Source organism: Planococcus citri, chromosome 4, assembly GCF_950023065.1.
Source record: "Planococcus citri chromosome 4, ihPlaCitr1.1, whole genome shotgun sequence".
Classification (NCBI taxonomy): domain Eukaryota; kingdom Metazoa; phylum Arthropoda; class Insecta; order Hemiptera; family Pseudococcidae; genus Planococcus; species Planococcus citri.
Window position 1 is genome coordinate 3971085 of NC_088680.1, and position 25384 is coordinate 3996468.

The 25384-nt window shown below is 35.4% G+C and overlaps 1 protein-coding gene across 1 annotated transcript in view; it reads left to right on the plus strand.

Annotated features, from left to right (window-relative positions):
• The window catches only part of LOC135842269 (frequenin-1), a 295329-nt gene that overhangs the window by 71517 nt on the left and 198428 nt on the right, over window positions 1-25384 (plus strand). The window contains exon 2 of the mRNA XM_065359643.1: window positions 24260-24474. The gene's annotated coding sequence lies outside the window, so the exon portion shown is untranslated. The remainder of the gene's footprint in view (window positions 1-24259; window positions 24475-25384) is intronic.

A 25384-nucleotide genomic window follows, 5' to 3' on the forward strand; every position in this document is an offset into this window, starting at 1 on the left:
AACATCATTACCTGCATAACTCGAGATCTGTTTGGACCTAAATTTTTGTTTTTTCTTCTGAGAAATGAAACCTATGTATTATTTATCTATATTGGTCATTTTGTAGAACTTTCAGGACCCACAGCTCTGCCGAAAAGAAATCGAAAAAATGTTCGGTTTGTGTCATTTGTCATCGTTTGATGACCTCTAAACGTGATCTAATTTTGAAAAATATCGAAGACCCCTCGTGCAAAAATTCGCCGTTTTGGCTTGGAATGACCTTACCTATATTTATGTGCTTTATTTTGGAGGGAAAATTGTCAACTAGATATGTTAGGTAAATTAGTCACCTTACCCTTTAAAGTGAGCATATTGATCTTCAGTTATTTTCAGTTGACCTGTCACATATAGAATAAGGCACGATAACATCAAAGACACACAGATCATTTTCATTGTCATCTTGGAACGCGTTTCAGTAATATAAAAGCTGAATTTTGATTTGGCTGAAATTCAAGCGATGGATGATCGTTCCGCACAAGTATGATTCTACTGCGATTATATTTTCATTTAGAAGCTCTTTTATCTCATTACAAAAGTTGTTTTTCTAGCATAAGTATGTTGTTGCTACTTTTTTTTTTGTTGAAAATCTGGTGATAGCCTTTTTGTCATGATTTACGAGTGTACATGCAGTTGTATGGAATCTAAACCATATCGCCGTTGGATTTTGTGATTGCACAGGTGATGAAATTTGCCACACGTTTTTGTTTGCCGAAGCTCATGGTTCTGCGCTTCTATTAACATACATATTTTGAATAAGGATTAATCAGATACTAGACGATGATGGTCGGAAATGATCAGAATTACGAGTAAATGGATTTAATTTTCAAAATTTCCATAGGTTCAGCTGAGTAATCAGAACAAGTACAGATGGTTTGGCAGTATGGGAGTTGTGATCAAATTGTTGAAATAAAACACATTAATGAAGGATTTTATAACAATAAAATCAGATGCTTGGTTCAGAGGATAGTTTTGAAATAAAAATAGAGGATTCACTATGAAAGTTCAACGTTGAGGGTTTTTAAATTCTTTCTGGGCTTAGAAATATGGAGCGATGTTGTGCTCCCTATCTTACTTCTAATATCTTATTTCTTGACAAAAATGGAAAAAATCCTGCTTTTTTCGTCAAAGTTTCCAAAAATAAGTCTCATCACTTGCCAAAATTGTGACAGTTCTGTACCCATTCATCTGCCATGGTCCAAGTTATATTCAAAATTGTCAAAAGTCTAATTTTTTGACAAAATTGTAGAAAAAAAGTCTCTTTTTTGTGAAGATTGGTAACGAATGCCTGGTTCTTGCCATACAACTGAAAATTATGGATTTGGCTTTTGCCTTGGCTGCATGAAAATTTGTGTTTTTTCCCAAAGTTGGCCAAAACTTGAAAGTACCTACTGTTGTTTTTTATTTCTTCTTCTTGGTGCCGTTTCACACCTCTGGAGGTATCCTGATTATGATGCAACGGCAGCTGTTTCTGTGACACGATACACCAGCTCGGGATCCAGCTATCTCTATTTAGGCATTCCTGACGCAAGCTGGGAAGCTGCGTCCGCGTCCTATGGATTTCAGAATGGAGTCCGTCCATCTTGTGGGGGAGTGTCCTCACTCTCTTGTTCCCTCAACCTCACCTTGCATAGACGTGCTGTGTCGGGTGTTGTTCCACTTCCTGGCTGGAGAAAGTCAATGTCTAGGTCAGTTTTTCGATACTTTGCTGCCCATCTGTACAACAGTTTGCCAGTGGAATGTAAAAATGTGAGTGTAAATGGTTTCAAAAGAATGATTGAGGAATATGTGTTATCCATCCTAGATGAATGAATGTTAGTGTGGTGTACCGAGTTATTACAGTAAGTTGTTTGAAATTATTAATTGTAGGGTATTGTTCGCTCTCTGGTTTTTCTATTTTCTAGTGGCTGAGTGTTGGTTAATTATCTATTTATCTACTTATCTATCTATTTGTTTCTTTATTTCATTTATTTTTATTATTTTCTTATTTTTGTATTTTTGTTTCTGTCTGTGTAATGAGGAGAGAGCCGATCCCCCGCTCAGCGAAAGGTACTGGTGGGGTCGTAATATTATCTATTAATAAGATTAATAGGGACTCCATGGCATGGCATCTGCCCTTGTGACATGCCCAAAGTATTTGAGGATTCTGCTGAGTACCACTGCCTGACAATCTTTTTCGGACACCAATTCAATTTTTCTTCTGTCTCCCTAGCATACTGTCCAAGTTTCTGAAGCGTAGAGATACACTGAGAAAATCAGAGTGTTTACTAGCCTTATCTTCAGAGTCTTGCTCACTGCTGTGTCTGACCATATCTTCTTTAGACGAGACATGGCACTTCTTGTGATCTGCGCCCTGCATCTTGTCTTGGCTTCACTACCTCCTTTGGTATCCATAATGGATCCCAGGTATACAAACTGACTCACAATTTCAATGCCCTCAATTTCCTGTATTTCAGGCGAGTTGTTCTCAGGCCGGTTCACAATAATGATTTTTGTCTTAACATTATTTATCAACAAGCCATATCTTGCACTGACCTCTTCCAGACATTTCAGAAAACCAGTCATATATTCAACACTTGAGGCGATGAGAGTGGTGTCATTAGCGTAGTGAAGGTTTCACATTCATACACCTCCAATTGATACTCCTCCCTGCCACTTGCCTGAGCTGTTGTCATTGGTGCTTTCTAACACAATTAGCTGCAACGTCACAACTGTCACAAATTACATATTCTCCATACACATTGAACAGGAGTGGGGATAGAATGCAGCCCTGTCATACTCCACTCGCTGGGTGGAATTTCTCCGACGTTGTCTCTATGTTAATTTGAACATTTGCCATGCTCCCCTCATATAATTGTTTTATCAGCTTCATCAGATGTATTGAGCCATTTGACTTTTTAGATATGAACTGCTAGCGGCCCATAAGCTTAACATACAGCCATTGTCTGAAACATAGTAAGTCGAGGGTTGCAATCTGCGCATGTGCCAGCTCTGTTATGACGCTATACCACCCACTACGATTACAGGGCAGAGTGGGAGCTATAACGTCATAACCTGGTATGACTCATTTTTCAGATTCCGGCATGCGCAGATGCCAAACCTCGACCAACTGATGAACTATGTTCAAGACCATTGGCTTATGTACCACTATAAGCAGTCCATATCTAAAAAGTCTATGATTGGGGCACCCATCTCAAGTACAATTCTACACAGTTTTTGTCATTGTACACAGTCAAATGCTTTCTTGTAATGTACAAAACACCGTATACATACACATTGTATTCGCCTATTTTCTCAATCAGCAGCCGGAGGTTGAGGATCTGTTCCTTAGTTCCTCTTCTCCTCACGAATCGTGCTTGTTCTGGAGGGATTTGACTGTGCATGAGTGAGTATAACCTGTCGTACATAATCTTCAATAGTACTTTGCAGGCATAACTTATCAAAGAGATCGTTCTGTAGTTCTCGCAATTCTCAGGAGATCCTTTTTTGTACAGAGTGACATACGAGGTCTGACATTTGGTGAATTGGGTAGGGTACCCTATTACACTCATTAAAGCAATTTTTCCCCAACATGGGAACCTACAGAACCTCCAAAGGGTGAAAGGAATAGACTGAAGTTTTGTTATATAAGAAATGAAATAATTTTAGAAAGGTTTTATTTAATTAAACTAGAACACCTAGCTACATATAATTTAAAAGTATGAACTAAATTTACTTAGGTATAAGAAAAAACTTCTGCCAAAAAAACATTTTCAATACGTTTTCAATCATCTTCCGCTGTTTATGAAATTGGTATGTCACCATAAGGAACGTGACCATCAAAAACCATCACATGACCTTTTGTTCGACCTTTACCATATACATAAAATCTATTATATGATCCTATGATCCATCCACAAACGAGGACTGTAGTGTATTTCGTAGTGCCTTTCAACTTCATACCTCCCTGCTGGCATTGCGGAAAATCAGGTACTGTTTTTAAATCTTTCAGACCTGCCAGTTCAGCGCCCTTTGTGCATATGTCTTGCAGAGCTGTAGAATTTTTACAACTCTGTGCAGGATCTATGCTAGAAAAATAATCATAGAGGGTCAACATTCACATAACTTGAGATTCGTCTGGACCTAAATTAAGTAAAATCTAATTTCTATCTAGATTAGCGAAGTCAAACATAAGGTTTTGGCTTTCTACTGAGTCTGTTCAAAATTTGACGTTTTCTTCGGAATTGAAACCGAAAATGGAGGAATGAAATTTTACGCTCGAAATTTCGCCTAGTGTGTGTTTTTTAATGGAGTTGGAAAAAAATGATTTTGTTCAAATGTTGTGGAACAGCGTGCCTACTTTTTTCATTGCCTGAAATTTGAAATTGAAGATATTTTGAAGTTTTTATAGATGGTCATTATTGCCTGAAGTTTTTTGAAAACCCCTCGGCATTCGATAAGTTGTATTATTATCAGCACAAATATCACAATTTTCGAAAATCAATCTTACCCTTGAAACTTGGCATATTCGTCTTCAGTTATTTCCAGTTGATCTGTCACGTGTAGAAAAAGGCAAAATAATATCGAAGATACGATGATCATTTTCATTGTCATTTTGAACGCGATTGAGTAATAAAAGTAAAATTTAGGTTTTACAGAAATGAGCAACGTATGATCGTTCTGCTCGCGTACGATTCTACTGCGATCATGTTTTCATTTAATATCTCTTTTATATTATTGAAAAGTTGTTGTTCTAGCATATGTACCTATACCTAGCTATTTTTTTTAAAAATCTGGCGATTGCCTTTTTGTCTTGATTTACAAGTATGTCGTTATTTTGTGATTGCACAGATGATAAAATTTGCCATACGTTTTTGTTTGGTACCCAACTCGCATGATTTCTCTCCGTTATTGACGTATTTTTAACATTATTAATCGTTTACTAGATACTGGTTCAAAAATTATCAGAATTAAATGGATTTAATTTTAAAAATTTCCATTGGTTCAGCTGAGTAATCATAAAATGAACAGATGTTTTGGCAGTATGCGAATTGTGATCAAATTGTTGAAATAAAACACATTACGAAGGGTTTTGAAACAATCAAATCAGATGTTGGGTTCAAAGGATAGCTTTGAAATAAAAATTGAGGTTTCACTACGAAAGTTCAACGTTGAGGGGTTCAAATTCTCTCTCGGCTTAGAAGTATGGAGCGATGTCGTGATTCGAGCTAATTTACCTACCTTTGGTCTATTGTTTCTTAACAAAAATGCATAAATATCCTTCCTTTTTCATCTTGCCAAAATCGTAAAAAAGTCTCCATTATTTGCCAAAATTGTGACAGTTCTGAATTTTTGTAAACATTTAATAAAGTCGTAAAGTTCTGCCAGTATTATGTATTAAAACGAGGACAAAAATAGTGTTTTTTGTCAAAACAGCCAAAAAGTGCGGATTTCGCTTTTGCTTTAGCTGCCTAAAAACTCCTTTTTTCTCCAAAGTTTCCCAAAACTTCAATGTCGTGTTTTTTTCGCGGTTAAAATGATTGCCACAAAAAACTCTTTTTTTAACGCAAATGCAAAGAAATCCTAGTTTTCTGTCTGAATATTTTTTCTCCAAAATTCTCGAATAAGAATTCAATTACGTTTATTGCGAAATTGCCCAAAAGGTTATACTTTTTTGCTAAAATTGTCGTGAAAAGTATCGTGTTCTGTCAATTATCGAAAAGTTCTACCGTATGTTTTACTAAAATTTTCATAAAAATCCATTTTTTGCCAAGATCGTCAATAATTTCCCTTCCTGTAAAAATTTTCAAGAAGTTCTCGTTTCATGAACTTGAATTGAAATGAAATTCGCGATGTTGTTTTGTTGATGTTGGTGTAAAAAATTCGAGCTTCCTAATGTTCCTCCAGATCACAGAATTATGAAATTAATAATATGGTTCATTTCATTGTTTAATTATTAACAGTTCAAGTATGATAGGGTGTCTAACGGTCCTTCCGGTCCTTCCAGGTCAGTAAAAGTCCTTCTTTTTGCCTATTGGTCCTTCTTTTTCGAAAAGTCCTTCAAAAGTCCTTCTTTTTGCCCGAAGGTCCTTCTTTTTTCCGAATTTTCTAATAATTCTGTCATTTAATAAAAATTAGGAATGGTGTTCTTTCACGTCTCATATTGTATCAATTTTCCACAGCTTTCGCCCTCGCTTCGCTCGGGCTAGATCATTTTTCTTTTCTTTTCTCTGACCGAAGTTAAAGGTAGAAAAATATTACTCCTCAAATCAAAAATAATGCTGTTTTACTACTCAGGAATTGTGAATTCTCAAAAGCTTTTGCCCTCGCTTTGCTCGGGCGTTTATTCAATATTCATATTTTTAACAATGATCAATACCTATAAAATTTTCTGAAAACTTAAAATTTGTAAATTTTGAAGCTATGAAAATCAACTTTTTGCATAAAAAATGATGTTTTTCATTTTGAATTAGGTATCAATTTTTCACAGCTGCTACGACAATTTTCAAACATTTCCTAGAATGGAAAAATCAACTCCATAAATTCCAAAAATATAATCGAATCAATGAAAAATTCATTTGACATTTTTGTTTTCAACTTCCCTTTTTAAAAAATGGTTCGAACCACATCTGACCAATTCTTTGGAAAAAATCTTGGTGTGGAGGGGAGAGATGAGTGAGTATAACCTGTTGTACACAATCTTCAATAGTACTTTGCAGGCATGACTTATCAAAGTGATTGTTCTGTAGTTCTCACAATTCTCAGGAGATCCTTTTTTGTAGAGAGTGACATACAAGGTCTGATATTTGGTGAATTGGGCAGGGTACTTTCTAAATTTGAAGCAGTGAAATTTCACTGCTTAGCAGTCACGACATTTTGGCTTTTTAAAAGCAGTAGTTTTTTACTGCAAAACAGTGGGTCAGTAAAAATCATTTTTACTGATCAATTTAGTAAATTTTTTACTGTTCTGCAGTAAAAAACTACTGCTTTTAAGAAGCCAAAATGTTGTGACTGCTAAGCAGTGACATTTCACTGCTTCAAATTTAGAGAGTACCCTATTACACCCATTGAAGCAATTTTTTCCCCAACATGGGAACCTAGAGAACCTCCAAAAGGGTTAAAGGAATAGACTGAAGTGTTATAAGAATTGAAATAATTTTAGAAGGATTTTATTTAATTAAACTAGTACACCTACCTATAAATTTAAAAGTATGAATTAAAACTACATATTTACAAGAAAAGGCTTCTGCCAAAAAAAAAAAACATTTTCAATACGTTTTCAATCATCTTCCGCAGTTTATGAAATCGGTATGTCACCATAAGGAACGTCACCATCATAAACCATCACATGATTTTTTTTTAGACCTTTACCATATACATAAAATGTGTTATATGATCCCATGAGCCATCCACAAACGACGGCTGTGATGTTTTTCGTAGCGTCTTTTAATTTGATACTTCCAGTCTGGCATTGCGGAAAATCAGGTACTGGTTTTAAACATTTTAGACCTGCGAGTTCAGCGCCCTGTGTGCATATGTGTAGCAGAGCTGTACGATTACAACAACTCTGTGCAGGGTCTATGCTGGAAAAATAATCATAGAGGATGAACATTTGCATAACTTGAGATTCGTGTGGACCTAAATTTTGTTTTTTCTTCTGAGAAATACGTAAAATCTAATTTCTGTCTAGATCAGCGAAGTCGAACATAAGGTTTCAGCTTTCTACTGAGTCTGATCAAAATTTGACGTTTTCTTCGGGATTGAAAGCGAAAATCGAGGAATGAAATTTAACGCCCGAAATTTCGCCTAGTGTGTGTTTTTAATGGAGTTGAAAAAAAAAAATGATTTTGTTGAAATGTTACGGTACAGCGTGCCTGCTTTTTTCATTTCCTGAAATTTGAAATTGAAGATATTTTGAAGTTTTTATAAATGCTCTTCATTGCCTGAATTTTTTTGAAAACCCCACGCATTCGATAAGTTGTATTATTACCGCAGCACAAATATCACGATTTTCAAAAATAAATTTTTATACTTCATTTTCGAAGAAAAATTATCAAGTAGGATAGATAAATTGGTCACCTTACCCTTTAAACTTGGCATATTGCTTTTCAGTTATTTTCAGTTGATCTGTCACGTGTAGAAAAAGGCACGATAACGTCAAAGATACGCTGATCATTTTTATTGTCATCTTGAACGCGTTTCAGTGATAAAAGTAAAATTTAGGTTTTACAGAAACGAACGAAGGGTGATCGTTCTGCTCACATATGATTCTACTGTGATCATGTTTTAATTTGAAAGATCTTTTATATTATTAAAAAAGCTGTTTTTCTAGCATATGTACCTATATCTAGCTATTTTTTTTTAATCTGGCGATTGCCTTTTTGTCTTGATTTACGAGTATGTATAGTTGTATCGAATCTAAAGCGTAGCTATGTTGAATTTGGTGATTGCACAGACGATAAAATTCGCCACACGTTTTTGTTTGCTATCCAACTCGCAAGATTTCTCTCCGCTATTGACGTAGGTATTTTTAACATTATTAATCGTTTACTAGATACAGGTTCAGAAATTATCAGAATTAAATGGATTTAATTTTCAAAATTTCCATTGGTTCAGCTGAGTAATCGTAACACGAACAGATGTTTTGGCAGTATGGAAGTTGTGATCAAATTGTTGAAATAAAACACATTAACGAATCAAATCTGGTATTGGGTTCAGAGGATCGCTTTGAAATAAAAATTGAGGATTCAATACGAAAGTTCAACGTTGAGGGTTTCGAATTCTTTCTCGGCTTAGAAATATGGAGTGATGTCGTGATTCGAGCTTCCTAATTTACCTCCGGTCTATTGTATTCTATCCAAAATGCATAAAAATCCTTCCTTTTTCTCTCTAAATTTGAAACAGTCAATTTCACTGCTTAGCAGTCACGACATTTTGCCTTTTTAAAGCAGTAGTTTTTTTTACTGCAAAACAGTGAAAAATTACTGAATTGGTCAGTAAAAAATCATTTTGACTGACCAATTCAGTAATTGTTCACTGTTTTGCAGTAAAAAAAAACTACTGCTTTAAAAAGGCAAAATGTCGTGACTGCTAAGCAGTGAAATTGACTGTTTCAAATTTAGAGAGTTCATCTTGCCAAAATTGTGACAGTTCTGAATTTTCGACATTTAATAAAGTCGTAAGGTTCTGCCAGTAGTATTAAAACGAGGACAAAAGTCGTGTTTTTTGCCAAAATTGTCAAAAAGTTCGATTTTTATTCTAAATTGTCAGAAGCCAAAAAGTAGATAGGGATTTTGCTTTTGCTTTAGGTGCCAAAAACATCTTTTTTTTCTCTCCAAAGTTTCCCAAAAATTGAAAGTCGTGTTTTTTTTCGCGGTTAAAATGATTGCCACAAAAAACTCATTTTTAACGCAAATGCGAAGAAATCCTAGTTTTCTGTCTGAATATTTTTTCTCGAAAATTCTCGATTAAGAATTCAATTACGTTTATTGCGAAATTGCCCAAAAGGTTATACTTTTTTGCTAAAATTGTCGTGAAATGTATCGTGTTCTGTCAATTGTCGAAAAGTTCTATGTTTTACTAAAATTTTCATAAATTCCATTTTTCGCCAAGATTGTCAATAATTTTCCTTCGCTTAAAAATTTTCAGGAAGTTCTTGTTTCATGAACTTGAATTGAAATGAAATTCGCGTAGTTGTTTTGTTGATGTTGGTGTAAAAAGTTTGAGATTCCTAATGTTCCTCCAGATCTCAGAATTATGAAATTAATATGGTTCATCTCATTGTATAATTATTAACAGTTCAAGTATGAAGTATGATGAAGATGATTTTACCAACAAAAAAAAACACATTTGCATCAACTGGTTCAGTCATCCCCCCCTTGAACCACACAATTTGTATGAGGATGATGAACACCGTTACAGTCTACCGCGTAATTCATGCATGTACCCGCAGTCTGACCTTTACCATATACTATATATGTGTTCGTTCCGTCACAAGTGACCCATCCGCAAATGAGGAATTTGGTCTTTTTGACGACTTTTCCTCCACATTTTGTTTTCAACTCCATGTCATAAGTCTCGCAGGCTGGATAACCTTTGAAAAAGTCTTTGGCGTCTGCTGGTTTGCCGAGCCCATTGCACATTTTTTTCATAGCATCGGGATTGTTGCAATTTTTTAGAGGATCTATCCTAAAAAAAAATCATGCGTAAAAAAGTTGATCAATTAGTTGTTACTTATCATCACTCATCTGGTATTGAGCAGATGAGCATTTCATTTGGTTAATAGAATTGAAAAATCTTCAAAAATGGGAAAAAATCATGAATTTTGGCAAAATTTAACAAAAATTAAATGAAAACATGTCCATCAGTTATTAGCCAAGCTGACAGATCAGGCACACCATCTCAAAAAGCTGAAACTGGTTTGAGCATCTATAGAGGTTAACACTGAGGAGCTCAGGGTCTCTAAACAACCCGACTAGCTCCAAGGTGCTTGTATAGATGTCACTAGTAATCAAGTGGGAAACTAGTACTTAGTGGAAGCTTGAAAATAAATTTCCATGAGATACTTTAATCAACGCAATAGAGGCAACACCATTGACCTTGAAAATAATATCGATGTCTCCTCTAATAGACCAACTGTGTATCTATATGGAATCCAAAGTAACGAAATGGTGCCAACATCCAACACAAAATGTAATGTACTGTAAGATACTGGTTTTGGGAATGGCAGTGCACATGTGTGACTTAAGAAGAAGAGGCGTGAGGACGTATGTATCTTGTTTGTTGTTGTTGTTGTGTTGGTTATCTTCCTCTCTCTCCTAGCAGGTAACTGGTGATACCTGGTACATGATCATTTCCATTCCCAAAACCAGTAAGTACGTTACACTTCTTGTTAGATGTTGGTGCCATTTCATTACTACATATTGCAGAGTTGGTCTATTATGAAGTGAACATAAAGTGAAGTGAATAAGCTGCAAGGTCGATGGGCAACATCAACATAAAGGATGTTAGCCCAAATACCCAATTTGGCATATGGGTATGCGTTGATTTGTATGCGATACCACCTGGAGAGGTTATATGACTCAATGATGATGATGAAATGATGTATGTTTTGAAAAGTATAGGGTGGTTGCGGGTTAGTTGCAGATGCAGGTGTTTTGCATTTTTTGGAGCCTTACTCCCATAATTTCCATCAAAATTTTTTTTAAAATTTTGCAAGAATCTGTAGAGCAATTATTCCACTATATTATACTAGAACAGCAATTTTTTTCATCCATTAGTTTTTTAGCATTTTGAAAAAAACCAATGTCATTTTTTGACCGGCATCTATCTCTCATGTGCAGGTTAGATGCAGATTTGGTGTGCAAAAGATGCCTCCACCCAAACCCCCCTCCTCACAAAAAGGGCTCCCGGGATATTGAATTTGATGAAATTCTTCTATTTCATGCATAACAAATCAAATGAACATCAAAAATGAACATCAAAAATTCACAATGGCAGTTTAAATTATAAAATAATCGCAAAATGAAAAAAGGTGTTTTTAAAAATTGACTATATGTCTTGAAAATGAATGTAATGTACTGGGAGGGGTTGCGCCCGCAGCTTCCACCTAAAGGGAAGATGTGTTCCTCCGGAGTGGCTGCACTGACGAAGTAGTGCACTCTGTCGGATTAGTTCGAGCTGAGCCACTCCGCCACTAGAGACGTTACAAAACGTTGAGTATATTTTCACTGGTGTTCCGGTTCGGATGCATTTCAGAGCTTCCACTTGCAATCGATATTGCAAGTGCCTTTTTTCATAATGTTTGTGCGTTTTATTTGTAATTAATCTATTCGGTTTTATATCAGAGATGTTTACAATAAAACTTGTCACATCATTTGCGGTCTATGATCATTTTAGCGGTGTCTCGTCACCTTGTGCACATTGATATCTTTCGTAAGGATATTGGGCAAGTTTAGGTTCCCTGGGCTTACTATATGCTGGTATTGGCCTGGGCTTTCCCTCTGAATACCAAGGACAACCCCAGGCACCACAGTAATTCCAAAAATTGATGATGCCAGTTGAAAATACAGTGGCGTCACTATAAGTGAAAATTCAAGGGAAGAAAATTTTTGTTTCACTTATTGAGTTTTTCACATACAAAGGTTTCAGTTGGAGTTTTTTTTGATTAATTTTCACTTATTGAAGTTTGGATAAAAAAACGAAAAAAAATGAATTTTTATTCATTCTTTTTTTTTTACAAATTGATATATGAACACCTCGAACGTATTATGAATTTATAATTTGAAAAACCGATCAATTTTTGATTGCACTTGTGCCGAATGATGTGCCACAGTTTCAATTTCAATCAAAGTTGTGAAGTGTTCATCAGGTAGACCCTCCTGCTGCTCCAAAACTTCCAGAAATACTCATAATACTCAAAGCATGAGAAAAATGAATTCTTTCATTAAAATTAATGTTGTTCCATGTCCTTTTTAAATAACAAATTTTCCAAAACTTTTGCCCTTGCTTCATTCGGACCATTCAAGATGCTGCTTTTGAAAATGTTGAGAATATCAAAATTAAATTAAATAGAAAAATTCCAGACATAGGTACTTAACAAGTTCTCTTTCACTTATATGTAGAGGCTGAACGAGTCATTACCTTACAGTTGAAGAGGTGTATTTTCACTTGTAGAGGTAAAACGCAGACAACATTTCACTTGTAGAGGTAAACGCGATAATTTTGGGATAAATCCTAGTTTCAGTTAACGAGGTACTTAGCCGTTTTTCACTTATTGAGGTTGATTTACACGTAAAATTGGTCCAAGGTGAATGGAAGGGGGTTTTTATTTCACTTATTGAGGTTTTTCTCATATCAAGGTTTCACTTATTGCGACACCACTGTATTTGAAAAACCATCATTTTTGGACTTTTTGCAGCAGTATTCACAAAAGAAAATTTCACCTTCCTCACTCCCATTAAATTACTATGGGCGTCTATCCCACTCAAGAAAACATGGCAACTATCCCAAAGTGATGGATCAGATACAGAGTGAACTCATTTATTTATTTGGGTTCACTTGTGGATGCTGATGGAGGATCAGCCAAGGAAATTAGAAGAAGAATAGCTCTTGGAAAAGCTGCGATGTCTCGGTTGAGAAAAGTCACCACCAACCAGAAAATCTCCATAAAAATGAGGAAGAAACTAATCAGGATGCTAGTTTTTCCAGTTTTCTTATATGGAGCAGAGACCTGGACATTGAAGCAAGATAATCGAAGGAGAATTGATGCCTTTGAAATGTGGGTATGGCGCAGGATGTTGAAGATACCATACACTGCGCACCGAACAAACGCATCAATTTGTGGAACAACTGCAAGAACCAAGCAGGCTAAATAAAATATCTTTCACATAATCTCGTGCTATTTTGAACATCTTGCACCATTTTGAGACCAAGGGTCGAGACACTTCACTTTTACCATATGTGACAACAATAGTGAACCACAAAGCATAAATTATATCTATTTTGGGTAATTCAACTGTGCGCAATTTCATTTACTACATACAATTCACAAACTAAATGCACAATACGTTTCTCACAAGGAAGTGAGGATTTTATGGGCAAAAATGGGTGGGGGAACTTGATTTTAGGTAGATAGAAAGAGTATAAATTATGATTATTAGATGTTAAGTAGGTTAGGTTGATATAGTAAATGGAGGCTACCTTACCCTTGAAATCCATTATATTCCTCTTCAGTGATTTCCAAGTTCTTAATGTTATTGTTATTGTTACTCTTACCATTACTGGTATCGTTGTTGTCAGTTTTACCTGTTACACATAGAAAAAAATACCACAGCATCAAAGATACACCAATAACTTTCACTGCCATCTTGAACGCGTTTGATTATTTAAAATCGAATTTAGATTTCACACTCTGCCCACAAAGGATGATTGTTACTGCAATAGTTATGTCAATTCATGATCTCTTTTATTGGATTGTAAAAATTGTTTTTTTAATTCTAGTGTACCTACTACCTAGTTGTGTTATTTTTATCGCAGATGCTATAATTGTTCTGTTTTTGTTTGCTAAGCGATATATGTTTGTCTGGCTATTGAAGCGGTTGAAATATCGGTCCATTGTGATGCTAGATATAGCTTCGAGAATTATCATTGATTTGCAATTCAGAAATAGGATTAATTCACCTGAGTAATCAAAAAAACAGATGTAGGTACGATAATAGAAAATGAATAGTCATCGTGGTTATTGGTGAAATGAATAAACGAAGTCCTAAAATAACCGAATGTACATATTGTTTAATGAAGCAGTAAATCCGCGTTACAAATGCTTATACTCAACTAATTGTTCAAGTTCAGTGCCGTACCCGGGGGGCTGGGGGGATAGCCCCCTCCCGGGCAAAATCTTCTTTTACCTGATGATGGCCTGGTGAGATGAAGACGGAGAATTTCGAGTGCCTACCTGTATTTGCTTTTGCATAATTGCTGGTTGGATTTGTACGTTTGAATCTTTTTATGCGATTTTATTTCATTTTTAATACCACGCTGCATGTTAGCACTTTGATAAATACCCTTCTGGGCGAGGAGGGGTACGAACCACTGGCTTAATTAGACGACCGCTTTAGAGAATGGCGATCGAAAGTTTGCGTGATATCATTGAAGTCGGTTTGGAAAAATCAATTATTTAACACCTTCGGGGTCACGTACCCTTACCATAGGGTATGTACAACGTGTAACATTAGCACCCCCTCCCCCACCTTTCCATCTGAATGAATGTGCTTTCTTGCTGCCTGCCTTGCCTTTTTTTTGTGTCTGACCCGTTTTGTGTAGGTACGTGTATTTTTTTTTCTCGAAAGAACGCCTACGCTACGTGGCGGGAAATTATTTTATTTTCATTTTTAATACCTACTTCTTTTCTGTGTTATTATGACTCGATGCGTTTGTGACTTGGTTTAGAAAAAAGAATTACGTAGGAATAGGAATGGGGTTTACGCGACCTTCGGTTGGCGTGTGTAATTTTTCATTTTCATTTTTTTTTTTTTTTTTGCATAACTACTTAACTTACTTTATTTTTTGTTCTTCGATGACGTTGTTGTCGGTGCTGTTTTCGTATGCCTATGAAAAAGAAACGAGAATTACGAATTGAATACTTATTATCATTGTATTGTCTCGTTTTCTATGCGTAATGGTCGATTTTTTGGCCATTGTCATGTTGTAATCGAGTATGGTAGATGCATGTTTGGTCTGTTATTATGTGGTAGAGGAAGGGAGGGGGTATTCTCAGATTTTATTTATAAACTATTTTTAATTAATCTTTATCTGATGTTTTTTGAAAAATTTTCGGGATGAAAATTGTCTTAATTTTGAGTGACCAGAACTTTGGGGTTGGGTTGAGGGGAGATTGATCACGTTTGAAGATTCAGTTTTGATATCGAAGCTTGAAACATCTGAAGGCCACTTTCGAAGTGAGTAAAAAAATGATTCTTCTATTTTGGGGGAGACATTTTTTGAAAAAAATTTCCTCAAAAATACACTCAAGAGAGCCTTAAAAGGCATTGTTTGGTGGAAAATCTTTATTTGAAAATTTGGCCTAATTTTAAGAATCCATTGGTTTTATCCAAGATCTTAAGAGTCTGACTTACAATTAGGCCTAATTATGTATATTTTTTACGTTTCTAAAACTTCATAAAATTTTTAGACAAACCTCCGGCTCAAAAACATATTTATGTGAAAAGCTCGAAGCTCAACTTTTCATGATAGATGCAAAAGCTAATGGCTATAATTTAATACTTTGAAAAATTGAAATGTTGGTTCTTTTCTTCCCACTTTTTAAAGAACAAATTTCAAAATGGTTTCCTAAAACCCTGGGGGGGGGGGTGAGGAGGAGGGCACAAATACCCACAATTTTTATCGAAAATTCAAAAAATTTCCAAAAATGGAGTAGCATATCGATTGTTATAAAAATTTTTGAATGAATCAATTCGTTTGCAAATGATTCACCAAAAATGATTTGATTCGTTCGCGAGTGATTCGCCATTTCACCAAAAATTATTAAATTCGTTCGCGAATGATTCACCAACAATGATTAAATTCGTTCGCGAATGATTCACCAATAATGATTCAATTCGTTCGCGAATGAATCACCAACAATGATTCAATTCGTTCGCGAATGATTCACCAACAATTATTTAATTCGTTCGCGAATGATTCACCTACAATGATTCAATTCGTTTGCGAATGATGCACCAACAATGATTCAATTCGTTCGCGAATGATTCACTAAAAATAATGCAATTTTGTTTGTCAATGATTCCTCAAAGATGAATTGAATGAATCGATTCGTTCGCAAATAATTCACCAAAAATTATTGAATTCGTTTGCGAATGATTCATCAACAGTGATCAAAAATTACTGAAATATGTACTAATTTTCAAAATTTTTAGGGCATTCAACCTCTTTTCTTCTCCTTTAATTAGTCTAAGATTCTAAAAATTTTTGGGCCAATCTATTTATTTATTTGTTTTTTGTTTTTTTTTTTTGAACGAAACGATTCGAATGTTGGAAAAAATGAAACTCGAACTTTCAAAATAAAAATCACCCCCCCCCCCCCGCCCTCACCTCAACATACACATCCGGCCAACGTTTTTCGATCAGCTGATGAAATTTCATTTTTGAAACTATTTGACCTGACCCTCCCCGCTCCCCCTCACTGTACGTCAATGCTGAGTTCGGATATCTCACTGCAGAAAGTTATAAGAGGATGCTTTTTAAATAATTGCATTTTATACTCTTGAGAAAACTCGATAAATTTTGGAAATTTCGTGCAATTGCTTTCCATTGTCAACCCATTTTCGAATTTTTTCAATTCCTCGATCAAATTCTCCGAACGTTCACTCGGTTTCCGACTGAAAAAGAAACCAATACGGTAACAAAAAGTACGTAACTCGAGTCAACCAAAAAAAAGTAACCACACTCCTATGCCTGCTGATACGAGTAGCTTATTAAAACCACTCGTCCGATTCGATCCATCGTTAATCACACCAAAATGGAGAAAAAATTGGCAACTATCGAAGTATATTTTTCAAAATAACCGCAGCTAGCATACGAGGCGTGAAATCTTTGAAAATTTTTACATTTGATTGATGAATCGAATCGAATCGAGCCCATATATACAGTACAGTACATTTTGCTCGAATATGTATTTCGGTATAATTCGCGAATCCATCAACGAACGGGGAAAGTTTCTCAGTCGTTTATTTTCATTTTCGAATTCGATGGCTGCGAATAATTTCACTATACGAGGAGTCGATGAGGCATCATCGTTCATTTGACGCGGGATTAATTGAGCCGAAAAGATCGTCGAATACAAAAGAAATAAATTCTGGTAAAGACGAACGCCGAAAAAAAAACTCAGGCAGCCTTAAACAGTTACAAAAGCGTTTTTCCCCCTTCTTCTTCTTCAACAACCATTGCAATGGGGTATACAGCTACACAGTCGTAATGTATTATTGTCACAGTGCTCTAAAATGGAAAAGTAAGTCGATAAGAATCGTTTTTCCCTCTCTGTCTCTCTCTCTCTTGCGGAACGAAAAGTGCCACAATTCCACATACGCGTGTTGCAGGTTGCTATACTAAAGTGTGTGATAGAAAAAGAAGCGACTTTAAAGTGCGATAACTTTCGCCTTTTTAGCTCGCTCATTCGCTCATTCACGAAACATATCGCGATTATCGGCTGCCATTCCGCTAAATGCGCGCCTAAATAACCTTATCGAAGATGTGCCCCTGCTCTCTTCAGCTCTCTGCCATTCTCGGAGCTGTGACCATGCTGCATCTGTGTGCGAAGCTGCTGGTTTTACGAGCTCATTCGATTTTCTATACCTACGTACACTATATAGTTAGAAGACTTATTCAAATGCGAAAATCTGCTCTGCTCGGCCCGGTATACTACATATAAGAGTAGATAGATTTTCAGCGATAGAGATTTTAAAGGCGGTAATTTAAGTTACTGTACTGGTGATGGTAATGCAGCCGAACAGAGTGAGAGAATCGATTATACGCGCCCATTTTCGAATTATATAGATAAAACTCGATTGCGATTCGGATAAAGGGGGCTTTTTCGCGGTATATTTTACCAATTATTTTCTCCCTTTTTGCGCTCGTCGTTTAATGAATTCGTCAAAAGAAAATTATGGCAAACTTTAGGTGTATCAATTTGGCACGTGATGCCCTCGAAACTGAAAAACCAAAACGTTTGTGCGTAATTCAAATATGTGTGCCAAGTCCCCAGGCATACGTGTGTGAATGAACATGTGCTACGTCGAACATTGGAAACGAAACAAAACAAATGAACATATATATCGCGTACCTATCGTACCAGTATTTCGAGGCGAAAAAATATTTCACCAAGATCTAAGAATACCAGCGATATTTTTCGTTGACGTATAATATACGAATACCGATGCTGCGAGCTCGCAAATTGCGAAAATTTTCAATGCTTCAAAAATTAGCTAGCTAGGTGAAAACCCGAGCGTATAGGTATCGTACTCGTCGTCGTCATCGTCGTAAAGTGGGTACTCGGTACTTTGCGACAAACACAACTTTGCGATTTGCAAATGCGAATAGAATATGTAATGTTCTCACGTACACTACCTAACCGAGTACCTCGCTACCTACTATACCATCTACCTATCTAACCTACCTACTGCCCACCGTCGGCGTCGTCGAATCGTTGAACGCTTTCATAGAACCCACGTCAGCGTGGCTTGGCTTCTCCTTTATTATTCGTTTACGTGAAAGTCGCGATGTTTTCAGAGCCAATTTTCTTTTTTCGATGATTTCTTTTTCAAATTTTCGCGTAATTTTATTATACGAGTACAAACCGTCTCCCTGTTATTCGGTTTATTGCATATTTGTAAATGAACGAATGAATCGAGTGATTTTCAACGCAAAATGTAGAAAAAACCAAATGGCTGGATGAGAAAAATCTCTCGACCGAAAGTAATCACAGTCTCACACCGGCATGATTTTATTTCAAACTGCCAGGGAGGGGGTTGATAGATAGGAAGATGGGGAGGAGAACTAACCAGGAACTCGCACCCTGCGATTTGAACGAAACCAAACTAGATCGAAAGAGCGTATCCTGAAACCCTTGTAACCACAGTTTTAGGTTCCAAACTTCATTTTTGAATTTTTGAAAATTTAAAAAAAAATTCAAAAAAGTTACTTTTACGCTGAATGTTTTCAACTTTTCGTTATTTTTGTCAAATTTAAACAGGCAGTGGATTTGAGTGGATAATCGTCGCATTTCAAACGCCCACCTTGGTAATTCTTGGTTAAATCACGGTTCTTTTTGGTATATTGCGGTAAATTTTGGTAAATTATGGTAATTTTTTGTAAATTACAGTAATGTTTGGTAAATTACCAATACATAATTGGTAAATACAGACAATTTTTGGTAAATTAAGGTAATTTTTGGTAAATTGGGGTAATTTTTGGTTAATTAAGAATAATTTTTTGGCAAAATGCAGATAATTTTTGGTGTATTACAGGTAATTTTTTTTGGGTAATTAATTTACGGTAATTTTTGGTGAATGGTAATTTTTAGTAAATTAAATTACATCGTCTTAATACCGAAATTATCCACCGCGGTTTTGAAAATAAACAATACACTGCCACAGCGTTTCTCGACATCAAACAAGCTTACAACTCTATATGGCATTCCAGTCTGCTACAAAAATTGGAGAATTCTCAAGTACCTCGTTACTTATTTGATATCATCAAATCGTTCTTATCAGACCGCTACTTCCAGATTTGCATAAACGATTCACTTTTGGATCCTAAACCTATCTTCAGAGGCCTACCTCAGGGAGCTGTTCTAAGCCCTACACTTTTCAACATCTACTGCAACGACATCACAACTTCATCAAATGCTGAAATTCTTCAATATGCAGATGATACCTGCTTATGCACCCAAAGTAATAATCTCTCCAGTGCAATCGACAATCTCGAACAAAGTATCAACACCACCAACTCCTGGCTAAAATCCTGTAAACTTGAACTCAATCCAAACAAAACAGTTACAAAAATCTTCACGCTCCGCTGAGACACCACTGCAACCCTACCAGAAACATTAGGGTGCCATTTATCGGCACGACAGATTAAATCATTCGAACGACAGAAAAAAAGTGTTTTGCACGACAGATGCTAACGTCCCAAAACCACTTTTTTAACGACGGAAACAGTTTTCAACAATCGCACGACAACAAAAATTGAAGTGCACGCCAAGGAAATCAAATGAACGCCAGTGTATGCCCGACAAATGAAATGAAATGCATCGACGACTTTAGGAAATGAACGACGACATAATGATAATAGCGACGGATTTATTCACAAAATCACAGGCTATAGGTGGATAAGTATGGTGAATTTGCCCTCGAGAGCTTCAGGGTTGATATTTGCATGGAAGGTGGATACTCTTGAGCACCTTCCGTCAGGTAAGTTTCAGACTCCCAGACCCCTCCCCCGTTTTTGAGAAACCCCCCGTTTCTGAAATTACAATAAAAATTTTCTCAGCACCATGTGAACCGATTTTTTCAATTTTTTGTCATGTTGTAAACATCCATAAGAGGTATCCCCACAAAAAATTTCAATTCCCTCCCCCCATATTTTCCCCTCAAAATGGTGTTTTTTAGTTTTGTTTGCCTGTTTTAGCAATGATCATGATTCAGCACAAAAATGCGAATAGCATTTTAAGTGTGTTTTTAACCCCTAAAAACATATATTTTTTCAAAAAAAAATGTTTGGTGGGCCGTGGTCAAAAATTGAAAAAACCAACAGAGGGGGGTTAAAAATGGATTCTGGTGTAAATTATTGTTTTTGGTAAACAAGGTATCGTTTCCATATGAATCGAACCCCCCGAACACGAATATGACGTCTAATTTCATGTTACCCTCATCCACACCCCTCCAGTGCCCCTGCCCCCACCTCAATTTTTACTATATTAAGAATTGAGCTATTTTCATAATGTTGGTGTCGTTTCCATATGAAACGAACACCCCGAAAACGAATATAAAGTGCAATTTTATGCTACCCGCATCCACACCCTATTCATGTTCACTAATTCAAACAAGAGGACAAAAATTTGGGGTATCGGGCAATTGAAATAATAATGCTGTCGTTTTAATGACCAAAACTGTCGTTAAATCCCTGTCGTTCAAAAACACGATTTCGTCGTGGGATTTTTCTGTCGTGCAATTCACTTTTTCTGTCGTTCAATTAAAGTTTTCCCGAAACATTAATATTGAAAACGCTACAATAGAATGGAGTGATGAAGCCGTTAAATATCTTGGAGTATTCCTTGACAAACGACTCACTTTTACATATCACATCTCACAGAAAATGAAAGCTACCTACTTCAAACTCAAAACACTTTTCCCACTAATCAACAGAAGTTCATATTTCAAAATCAAAACAGCATTACTAATCTACAAAACTATTCTTCGTCCTACTTTTACATATGCGGCTCCAGTGTGGTATGGTACCTCCAAAACAAACAAGAAAAAACTTCAAATATTCCAATAAGTTTTGTCGAATCACCACTAACGCTCCATGGTTTTGCCGGAATACTCAAATACAACGCGAACTCAAAATTGAAACGATCAACGACTTTCTGAAAACTGTAACTGAAAAATACCTGAACAAATTATCTGATAAGTGATAACACCCTTGCCTGCTGCTTCAATATCGGGCAAATTCACCCTTCAAGACTCAAACCAAAACTTCCTCAAAATTTCTTTTAGGTTTTTAGCCCTAACTCTTTTCTTTCTTAAGTTATTTTTTAAGTATCCTATTTGTTAAATTCGTGAATAGCGCAAAACGCTGAACAACCGAATAATAAAAGCTATCTATCTATCTATCTATCTATCTATCTATCTAAATTACAATAATTTTTGATGAAATTTGGTAATTTTTAGTAAATCAAATTACGGTAATTTTTGGTAAATTGAGAATAATTTTTTGGTAAATTTGATATAGTGCATACTGCCTCTATCACCTAAAGGGGGATGATTTTATGTACCCCTTAAACTGAAAAGTTTGGTAACATGTTATTTACGAAGGGAAGATAGGTGAAAATATGTCATTAATTAAGATGACATTTAGGTATGTGGTCACATGATGATCGCAAAAAATTATGTGTAGGGGTAGTCTGCGGCCATTTCTCCACTTTGTCAACCTAGTAATAAGTTTTTATTTGTTAACACATTGCCTGTGAAATTTATTTATTTCGATTTAAACAATTAATTGATCCGATGATCAATTATATTGGAGTTCTTTTCAGTAGTTTAAGATGTATCCGGACATCATTAAATTATGCGAAGTGTTATGTGAAATCTCGTTTAGTTAAGGTGCCATTGAAGTCCTTAGTATGGGGGGGGGGGGCACTGATAAAAATGGTCAACGTGGATGGTGTTGAGTAAATGTTAAAGCCCATTTGCTACCCAGGTAATTAGCTTATTACTAATTATTGTTATAGGTAGGTGTACTGAATCGGAGAATTCTATGCCTACCTATCGTTTTTGTCAATGGTGTTTTGCATGAATTCATCGTTTATTTTTATAAATGTTTCTTGTTTTTCTACTTGTAGACAATTCCAACGCAGGTGAATTGTTACAAGGAATTTAATTAGCTGCACCTAGTACTAGTTATAAATTATGCATAATACTTCCTTATAACGGATCTTAGTTGAATATATACTACCAAAAGGTAGGATAATGTCCTATGTAGAAACACGTTATAAAAAATTCTTTAAATAATTGTAGTGTAGGTTGAATTTATTTCCTCTGTCATTACATATTTTGCGTAGTTGGGTTGTTTTACTGATGGAAGAGAGTGTCTTGAGCTACCCAGGCAAATAGAGGAATTATTCACTCCCTTAGGGAATAATTCTAAGACTCAATAGCATAGGAAAATAATCTTATCATCCTCTCCTTCTACCCAGTACCACCTGATCTAACTATGTCAAATCAAGAATAATTTTTTGGTAAATTAAGAATACCTAATTTTTTGGTAAAATAAGAATACTTAATTTTTTGGTAAATTAAGAATAATTTTTTGGTAAATTAAGAATAATTTTTTGGTAAATTGCGGGTAATTTTCGCTGTATTATACGGGTAGTTTTCGGTAGATTGCGGACAATTGTTGGTGAATTGCGGTATTTTTTTTGGTTAATTAATTTACGGTAGTTTTTGGTAAAATGGTAATTTTTTAGTAAATTCAATTACGGTAATTTTTGGTAAATTATGGTAATTCCTGCCAAATTACGGTACTGATGGTAAATTTCGGTAATTCTTGGTAAATTACTGTAAAGGTTGGTAAATTACCATTAATTGGTAATTACGGCCTACGGGTAACAATTGAAGCGTGGTTTTCCAAAACTCATTAAGTCAATTTTTTTCAAAAATAATTTTTGCGCGCCATGTGGTTTGTGACGTCACAAGTGCACTTCAAGGATTTTACAAAAAACTGGATAGAACATTAATGAACAGGTATTTTAGGTAGGGATGTGTCTCAGATGGAGTATTATGACGTCACAAACCAAATAACGCGAAAAAATCAATGGAAAAAAATTGACCTAATGCGTTTTGGAAAACCACGTTTCAATTGGTAGCTTTTGGTTATTTAAGAATAATTTTTTGGTAAATTATGAGTAATTTTCGGTAAGTTACAAGTGATTGTTGTTAAATCAGTGGTGATAGGTAATTACGGGTATTGATCGGTAATTTTTGGTGAATTATTGTAAACTTTTGGGAAGTCAATGAAATTGCTGCATCAAAATATCACTAATATCAGCCTTTTGAATAAAACGTTAAAAAATCCTATAATCGAGTTTGATGCAAAAAACGTATTCATGATTTTGTGACTTTTCTTATCTTTCAATTTTTAGTCTCCGGGGTATTCTTTTCATGTGCCTTGCTAACTTTGATCAAGTTTAACCGGTTTCAAGTTGTAAACACACTGACAAAAGTAAGCTGTTGGGGAAGGGAGAGTAATTATCTAAAAATGTTCTTTATATACCTACCTTTTTCAAAAAAAAAAAAAAATGGTTGCTCGAATTAATTTTTTTCTTCTCTGTATTTTGCATGTTGATGCTCATCGGTAATATTTTTTGCCTATCATATAACTGTGTCAATTATTGTCATCATTCATTGTTACAATTATTATTAACTGGTTTTTTCGATGTCTTTTGTTGCAGTTTTGTGAAATGAACTTCCTACAGTTTCCTATCTCAAATTTGAGTAATATTCGTTCGTGTTCGTTGGTGTGCTGTACTCCATGTAGGGGTCGTGGCTTCTTGTGGAATATTCGTGTTCGTGGTCGATGGAAACGTGCTCTTTTTGATCGTCAGTTTGTGGTCCAGTGAACTGGAATGAATCCAATTCATTTGTATTTTCCATTTTCTGGCGACAGGTATGTTGAAGTTTTTTTCATTTTATTGCTTTCTAATTCTTGTATTTTTTTTTTTTTTGTTTATTGGTAAAGCAGTATCTAGATTAATGTAATTGGATATTGATGGGATTCAGGTGACTTGTGTATAGAAAAGAAATTAGGTATCTATATAAAAACCTGCTAAATTGTAAATCTCTTGAATTTTTGAGATCTTTTTGAAACTTAGGTCTCGTTCTGGAGCTTGTTTAAAATAATAATGATAACTTTATTAAAGAGGTATAATTTGACGATGCCTCATAATTTTATTTATTTATTTATTTTTTTCAAAATTAGAGTACCTATTGGTACCAAAAAATAGTTGAATCTGTTAAATTCATTCCATGTGGGAAGATGTAAGTGCCCTATACATTATTGCATTTTTTTTTTCAAATTTTTTAAATAGCAGCTTGGAAATTGAGCTTTTTACAAAAATGTTGGACATTTGGATTTTAAAATTTTTCAACGTTTATTTATTTGAATTAAAGAGAAAAAAAAATTTGAAATAAAATCACTTCCTTCGCACCAAGACTAATGAAGAACGAAACAATGTAAAAAAAAAAAAAAAAAAAAAAGGCTCCACGTTCTTCATAGAAGTACTTACTACAAAAGAAGTACATATGTACGTCGGAATTATGTGGTATGGCTGTGTGTGGCGTTCTGAGTTGAGGTTCAATGTAAAGGTCAACAAAATGCGAACCGATCGAAGACAAACTGTTAGACGCATTGCAGTTATGCTTGCAACAACAACTACTACGTAGACGTACACTTACTACCAACACCCAACGACTACAATATCACCACCACATCCTCCGTCTCAAAGGCGTTCGATACGTTTTTCGAACGAATTTCAAATACATTTACAATCCAAATTCTGGCTGTTGTGTGCAGACTG